This window comes from Mustela nivalis (assembly GCF_964662115.1).
Source record: "Mustela nivalis genome assembly, chromosome: 16".
In the NCBI taxonomy this organism is placed as follows: Eukaryota; Metazoa; Chordata; class Mammalia; order Carnivora; family Mustelidae; genus Mustela; species Mustela nivalis.
The window spans coordinates 33,533,562-33,540,178 of NC_139035.1; positions in this window are offsets into that span (position 1 = coordinate 33,533,562).

Below are 6,617 nucleotides of genomic sequence, written 5' to 3' on the forward strand. Positions count from 1 at the left end.
GCACTGGGTGCCCAGAGTCTGAAACCTCTCACAGGAGAACTGTGCGTCACAAACACTCCACATCGCATCCCCCCGCCCCCCCGCCAGACTGCAGACTAGCCTTGGCTAGGCTTCTCCTAAGAGACAGTGGGAGACAGTGCCAGGGACGGAGCTGGGGTCCCCTGGGGCCACTTCTCTCTGTTGGCAATTAATGGGCCCAGAAGTGCTCAAGCATCTGTCTTTGGACTTCCATGCTTTTGGCACAAATGACACATGGTCATCCTGGCTGGCTTTCGAGGATGGCTATGACCAGAGTTTCCCAAATGGTGTCCCTGGGAGCACTGATGGGGCTTGGCTATTCTTTGAGCTCCACAGTTAAATTTGAAGATGCTGGGCCAGCAAAGTTAACATTTCCTCTGTTTTCTTTCTTTCTTTCTTTTTTTTTTTAACTTTCCTTCTTTTCTCTACTCTGTGTAGTTTTTCTCTGCTTCTTCCTAGTTTTTTATTTTTTTCCCTCACCTTCTATATTATAAAGCATTGATTATAGGCTTAACACAAGCCCAGGGAAATCATAAATACTAACCCATTTTTGTTTCATGCTTTCCTTCTTAAAATAAATCATTAAGTTCTACATATATATTTTCTAAATTGACAATTATAATTTTAAAGAAGAAAAAATAAATGACTCTGACCCTAGGGTCCTGAAAGCTTAGAGGTAATATTATTCCATTTTCATTGACTAATTTTAATAAAAATTATTGCAACATGAATTGTGAAATAATGATATGTAAATTATCTACAGAAACCAACAAAGCACTTAATTTTAGCCCCTTAAATGTAGTAATTAATGCTGGATAAACATCTAAGGTTTGGAGGGTTAGTTTTAATTGGTATAAGTTTGGGTGAGAAAATGAAATTTTTTACTTATTCTGTTTCTAACAGTCTCAAACTGCTTCAACCAATTAACTTGTTACTGTCTAAAGAGACAGGTTTTTTTAATAGGAAAAACGGAGTTTCTTTGTTCTGCTACTGTATTTTCACAAAGTGACAAAGCAGTCTCCACATGCTGTCCAAAGAGCAGGGTTGTTTTTTGTTTTGTTTTAGGGTTTTTTTTTTTTTTTAAATTTGTGAAGTCTTGTGTTAGACATTCTCTGAACATGCAGGGAAGGGGAGAATTGTTATTCCTGCCCTTACAAGGACAAACAGATTGAGGAAACACATGCAGCCTGAACATATCATTAAGAATTTCACAAAACAGGGGCTCCTTGGTGGCTCCTTGTTAAGCATCTGACTCTTGATCTCGGCTCAGGTCTTGAACTCAGGGTCAACTTGAAAAGAAAAAAAAAATCACAGAACACAGCCAGCAGGCTATAAAATTTTTTTTAAAAAAAGATGACGTGAAGTAGAACACTGGAGAATGAAGAGCTGGGGTCCGCATGTGTCATCTTTCATGGTTTTGTTCATGCTGTCCCTGTGTCTAGCCTGCTTGTGCCATTGCTCTCTATACCTGCTTGTATCCATTCCTGGCATCTCTTCCCCTTCAATGTGGTAGAATTGAAGAGACCTCTTCTGGGCCCTCATTGTATCCATTTCAGACTTCCAGTAATATCTTATTGAATTTCTATTATATTTCATGTTGGCATATCCAAGAGTCAAGAAGCTTAATGAACTCCAAACAGTATAAAATTAAAGAAAACCACATGTAGGCTTATCATAATTGAAATGGTGAAAATTAATGTGAAGAAAACCCTTTGAAGGCAGCTAGAGGAAACACTACACTTTACATATAAAGGAACAAAAGTTCTAATGACATGAGATTTTTCATTAGAACCCTGAAGGTCAGAAGACAGTAGAACATCATTTTTAAAGTGCCGAAAGAAAAGAACTATCAACCCAGAATTCCATATCCAGCAAAAATATCTTCCAGGTATAAAGTCAAAATTAAGCTATTTTCACATGAAGGAAAACTATGAGAATTTGTCACTAGAATGCCTATTTTGTGAGAATTCTTAAGGAAATTCAACAGGTTGAAGGAAAATGATAACAAAAGATAGGTCTTGAGGAATGAAGGAAGAAAAACAGAAAGGGACAAAAACAAATATCTGGGTAAGCATAAAAGACCATTTTTTCCCCTTTTAAGTCTTTTTAGAATGAACATGAACAAAAAAAGCAAAGATTATAAACTTTCTGGTGGGATTTTCAATGTCTGATGATAAAATACAAATGACAATGATAAATCTCAGTTGAGGGGAATAGTAGAGTTTATATGAGTGCAGAACTTCTATATTTTACTCAAATATGGAAAGATATATTTATATAAATATATAATAATTAATATAAATAAATATAACTAATATGAACAAATATAAATGTATATAAAATAATAAATACATATACATATTTATATATATAATTTCTAGAGCAAAAAGTACAAATAATACAAAGAGATTTAGCCAAATGCCAATGACAAATAAAAATAGAACGCTAAAAATTATTTCCATAATCCCAAGGAAGACTGGAAAGGGAGGATAAAGGTACAAAAATAAAGGGGAAAAAAGAAAATAGATGGTAAAATGGTAGAACTTAATCCAACAATATTAATAATTACATTAAGTGTTAAAGGTCTAAACCCTTCAATTAAAAGGCAGAGAGTAGATAAAAAAGCAAGACAGTCCCTGCTATACTCTGCCTTTAGGTGACATGCTTATATACAAAGACACTGGTGGCTTTAAAGTAAATAGATATCATGCAAATAATAAGTGTAAGAAGGCTAGAATTGCTATATTGAGATCAGATAAAATAGGCTTCAAGATAAAGAGTATCACTATAGGTAAAGAAGAACATATCATAATGATAAAAGGGGTAATTCATTAGGAAGACACAACAACTACAAATGTACATAAACCTAATAACAGAGCCATTTCAATCTTAGGAATAAAAACAAAAAGGAATGCATTTTGGTACACAACATGGATGAATCTCAAGTCATCATATTTAATGAAAGAATCAAGAAGAAAAAACCCAGTACATACTATATACTCTTATTTTTGTAAAATTCCAGAAAATGCACTCTATTCTATAATGATAGAAAAAGTATCAGTGGTTTCGTGGAAATGGACATACAGGGAGGGAAGAGCACAAAGAAACTTTTGGGAATTGTTTGTCAGTTCTTTGTGGGGATGGTTTTATTTGAATGTACACTTGTCAAAACTGAACATATTGCATACTTTAAGTATGTGTGGCTAGTTACTGCAGTTATATCTCAATAAGGTTGGAGGAAAATGAATACTTAAAAAAGCAGGTGATCACCTCTCATTCCAGTCTAATGCTGCAGGATCCTTGCTCTCCTTGCCCCTTCCTCATGTGTATCTCGTTCTTGCACACTGATTCTCTCCAACAGCTTTTCAACCTCCCTGGTTCTCAGGCACATTGGTATATGTGCTTATTTGCTCACTGCCATACTACATACAAAATTGCTTTGGATTGCAGTACCAATCCACCTTCAAAACGATGCCGTTGGATAAAATTCAAAACTTCTTTGCAGTTATTTTTAGAGTACGTCTCACTGAGACTGTACAGCCCAAATATTATGCTCAAAAGTTAATTGTTTTTTTTTTCCTTCTGTAGAGTTATCTTATCGATTCAATACACAGATAGGTTCATTTATTTCTGTTTACATTATTTTTAAGGTCTTTCCCTTCTCCCTGTGTTCAATGATTTAGTTTCACTGTTGTGTAGTGAAATATTTACATGGGTCAAAAATTCAAATGATACAAACAGTACATTTAGAGAAGTTTCTGTCCTTTTCTTAGCACTTCTTCTTTGTAGGTAACCAATTTCACTAATTTATCCTTCCTATGTTTCTTTTGCAAAAATGGACATAAATTCTTATTTTACTTTCCTTCTTACAAAAACATAGCATACTATCCATGTCTTTTACTTAAAAATATCCTGGAAATTACTTTCCATCAATTAACAGAGATAATTTTCAGTTTTACAGCTATATATTATGCCAAGGATTGCATGGACGATGACCTATTCTACTAATCTGTTCTGCATATATGCATATACATTATTCCCAATATATTGTTATTATAAAAATGCTACAATGAATCATCTTGTGCATATTTTGTTTCGGAGATGGATCTTCAAAGTAAATAAATGTAAATAGGATTATTGGGTACAAAGTTAAATGCATATGTAGTTGTGGTAGATATTGCCAAATCCTTTCTGGGGTTGTACCATTTTGTATTCCCATCAGTGTTAACTTTGAGAGCCTATTTTCCCATATTCTTGTCAATGGAATGTTTTATAAAAAGCTTTTGAAATTTTGTCTATCTTGAAGTTGCTGAGTGGTGTCAATGAGTTTTAACTGGCATTTCTCATATCTTCTCATTTTCTAATGATCTTTTTATATATTTCAGGACACCCCTCCTCCCCATTTCTGGGTTTAGTCTGTTTCAACTTTCTCTCCTTGATTTTTGTGAATTGTTTACATGCCATGATATTAGCTTTTTATCTGTGATACACATTGCATAGATTTTCCCAGTGTATAATGTATTTTTTATTTTGTTTACAGTGATCTTAGGTATAGGTTTTTTTAATGTCACTGAATTATCTTTTATTGGTTTTGGATTTTGAGCCATAATGAGAAAGTCTTTTTCCAGTCCAAAACTATAAGGTAATTCACCTGTCTTCCCCTAGTACTTGTGTGTTCACTGATACATCAAATGAGCCTGATTCATTTTCAGAATGTGAGGTGTGTTTCAATTTTATCTTTATCCAAATGATTATCCAGTTGTCTCAACATCCTTTATCTAAAATTCCATCTTTTTTCCAGTAATTTGAAGATGCCATCTTTATCATATAATACAGTTCTTTATGTATTTAGGCATGTTTCTGGATTATTTCTGCCATATCACTTTGTACCTTCCATATATTCTACATTTTTTTGGATTATAATTTTTCTTCTGTTATGATTTCCATTACATAGATAGATTTTCTTATGCTTATTTAAAATTATATCTTCTATTTTTATTATTATATTGGTTGCCTTTAATTTAAAACCCGCACTTCTGTTTATGTGTTTGATAATGTCTAAAATCTTAGTTTTGAGGCTTATAAATATGCATTTTCTTTTCTAATCTCTTATTTGATACTTGCTGTTTTAGATAAGCTTTATTAAGGAATTTGATCATTCTTCCATCTAATTTTTTAGCAGCACTTTCCTGGATTTATTTCTGTTTTTATTTAAGTGCTCTTCCAAGAGAGTTATCAAAATGGGATTTTGTGTGGTAAACCTCATATGCCTGAAAATATCCTGGTGGCACTCTTGCATATAAACGACAATTTGGCTATATATAAAATTCTAGGTTCAATGTTCTTTTCCTTTAATACTTTGAAAGTATTTCTCTGTGTGTTCCTATATCCAACATACTGTTAAGAAATCTGATAAAAGCTGAGTCTTTACCTTTTTCAAGATGATTTGTTTTTCTTTCGGTAAACTTGGAATTTTCTTTTTGTATCTTTGATTTCTTAATATTGCCAAAATATGCCTGGATGTGGGTTTTTCCTTATTATCCTATTTGGGATTCTATAAATCCTTTCTGTCTGGGGTCTTTCATCTTTTATTCTTATTTCTTCAACCAATCCCTCCCCTCTTTTTCCCTCAGTTTATTGGAATTCCATTATTTAGGCATTAGTACTTCTGTTTAGTTACAACTTGTGTTAGTGTTTCTTGAAAAGTTTCTATCATCGTATTTTCTCTGCTGCCTTCCAGAATGCCTCAGTGTGATCTCCCAGCTTACATATTCTGTCTTCAGGGTTATCCATTCAGTTATTTATCCTTCCTACTTATTTCAATCATTATCCATACACAGTGTTTCTATGAGTTCATCTTTTGTGGTTTCCACCTACTTCATGTTTCAATAATGTCTCTTTTGTTCAAGGTACTTATTATGCATATTTAAAAGTCTTGGTCACCTGTCCCAATTATCCTGCCTCATGGGATGTATGGTGCTTGGTTCATTATCTTTCTTTTAGAGTGCTATTATTCCCCAGGGTCAAATTGTGTTGACCTGTAAACCCATGTTCCCTTGGGGATACAGTTATTCTGTCTGTAATGTGTTGTGGGGAGGATTTGGAGTCCTAGTTTGCTCCTTCTGGTGAATTTGAAGAAGAGGGGAAGGTGTGAGCTCCAAGGCAGAGAGCCCCTGAATGAGTGAACAGCCAAGGGTGACTGGAAGCGCACTACTGGTCCCGTTAACTTTTATTCCAGCAGAGTTTCAGGATTTTTCTAAGACTTCTGGAATCCCAGAGGCCTGGATTGTGATGCTGCTTAGTCTAAGTAGACAGTGGTCATCTCAGGAAGCTCTGTGCGTGCGTGTGTGTGTGTGTGTGTGTGGGTGGGTGGGTGGGTGGGAGAGGGTGTTTGTGGGGGCGTGGAGGTGCGTCTGGATAGGTGAGTGATGACATGTAAGACCAGAGCTGGAGAGCCACCCTAATCTTCCCCTGGAGCTTCTCCCCCTCTGTTCCCCTTCACACACCCACCTGTTCCTTTCACACACAGACTATTCTCCGTTGTCAGGAGCCTTCTGTCTCCCAGGGATTTCTCACAGTTTTATGTTTAGATCCTCAGA